The sequence below is a fragment of the Spermophilus citellus genome, assembly GCF_964194105.1.
Source record: "Spermophilus citellus genome assembly, chromosome: 17".
In the NCBI taxonomy this organism is placed as follows: domain Eukaryota; kingdom Metazoa; phylum Chordata; class Mammalia; order Rodentia; family Sciuridae; genus Spermophilus; species Spermophilus citellus.
The window spans coordinates 57800192-57802442 of record NC_138199.1 but is presented as its reverse complement, the minus strand read 5'-3'; positions in this window follow the sequence as shown (position 1 = coordinate 57802442).

The following is a 2251-nucleotide window of genomic DNA, read 5'->3' as shown; positions in this document are numbered from 1 at the left end:
CCGGGTCCTAGAACCGCATCGCTCGGCTCGCGGGGAGCGTGGGGGATTGGCCCTGGCTGGGTGAGGGGGATCGTGGCCTGGAGCTGGAGAGGGTAGACCACCGAGTGGAATGGTGTCAACAAATGCGAGCGCGGATTGGGGATCTGTGGTGATGCGACGTTGGGAGCGAGGGTTGCGCTCCCCTCTTGGGTCCCCAACAGAGAAGGTGGAAACCCCCTTCCAGGCCCCCCACCTCTGTATCTATCCTCCTCTATTAGTCTAGATATGAGCTGAGGACCAGAGGGAACCATCTGCAAACAGAAGCCCCCAAACGGTGGGGGCACCGACCACAGCAGCCGAGACCCTCATCACCTGTCCCACTTCTACTGTGTGCCTGTGCGGGCATCCCCAGGGGTTTTAGAACGGGGGAATCCATGGAAAAGAACAGGCTGGAGAAACTGGGGACCACCAAGACAGTGCCAAGGAAAAGCAGGGTGTTGAGGAATGGAGGATTAAGACAGCTGCCAGGCTGGAAAAAGAGCAGGCACCGCAGAGGAGGGGGAAAATATCTTGTCGCTGTCACCACCAAGAATCTAGGATGGCCTCTCGACTTTGAGAATAATAATCTCTGATGTCTGCTAATTTCAGAAATACTTCCAAGCTCTTCACGTTCATCCTATCAAAGGTATGTATTGATGTCCTCGTTTTAGAGATGCGGACACTAAGCTCGGAATGGTTAGTGACTCTTCCAAGGACACACAGCAAAGAAAGGGCTGAAACAGGCCTCCTCCCTATCCACCTCCAAAATCTACCCTGTCTTGGGGTTGCTGCCCTGGTCCCCCACTGATCCTCTTATCTAGAATGGGAGAGTATGAAGGGGTGGACCCTCAGGACTGAGGCTCAATCTCCAGCATGAAACTAAGACTCTTTCAATTGCTTCTCTCTGTTCCCATTTAATTTGTGGGGCTCCCCATTGGCCCCACCCTACACGACCAGGGTTTGGAGAGGGAGTGCCCACTGAATGAGCCCAGAACTTTCTCCAGGCAAGGCCAGTGCTGTATGTGATCCCTTCCTTAATAGTTTCCTCCTCCTTCTGCCCTCAAACCACTGACAAGAGTTTCATCAGGAACTGGGAAATCATCAAATCTTGAGGAAGACCCTGGGATGAGCTGATCCCTTCTCCCACACTGACCTAATTTAAGCCTTTCTTCAGCCAAGGTGACCAGCACCCCAGGTTGTTGAGTTGTCATGTCCTAGCCAGGGACCCCCAAGTTGGGTCACAGCAATATTGTCCTTGAGCCTGCTGGGAAGGTGACCCATTGCTTGCCGGTTGCCATCTCTTCCATTCTGAAACAGATGATAAACCTTACCCTTGAGGCCTTGCCCTTGAGATTAAGGACTTCTCTTTTTTCCTCTTTTTCTTTTCTTTTCTTTTTTTTTTTTTTTTTAAGAATTTAGCTCCTATTTCCTCAGTGGCCATTTCAATTCATCAACAGATTTTCCATAGTACCAACTGTGTGCCCAGCCCAGTACTGTGTTTAGGATCTTTGGGATTCTGTGACCAAAAAGAAGAGTCCCTACCGCTCACAGCCTAGCAAGGGACAGACTCCACAGGTATCTGGGAGAATGACTACTTCAAGGCAGTCTGTGGATTGAGGTGCCCATGCTTCCTCTTGCCCAGAACTACTTCTTTGAGGCTCAGTGGTAGAGCGCTTGCCTAGCATGTGGGAGGCCCTGGGTTTGATCCTCAGCACCACATATAAATAAATAAATAATAGATAGATAGATAGATAGATAGATAGATAAAATTATTGTGTCCAACTATAATTGAAAAATAAATATTAAAAAAAGAACTACCTCTTTGAGGAAGGCAGAGAAGATATATGAGTGTGCCCTACAGCTGAGAACCCAGAAAGACCGTAATGCACCACCGCCAGTCTAGGTCTTCATTCCCTGGGGTCCTCAGGTCATTATTTACCATCTGTTACCCAAAGCCTGGCAAAAATAAGGCTAGATTAAGTAAAACCACTTATCCTGAAAATTATCATTCCAGCAAGCCTGAGTCTTTCTCTCTCATGTTGATCAGAACCAGGAGTTACCAAATAATAATAATAATAATAATAATTAATAATAAAAGAGAAAATATAACAGTTTTAACCTATTAAATGTGCTTGGGGGCTGGGGATGTAGCTCAGTTGGTAGAGTGCTTGCTGCCTATGCACAAGACCCTCGGTTCAATCCCCAATAACACACACACACAAAAAAAAGACTA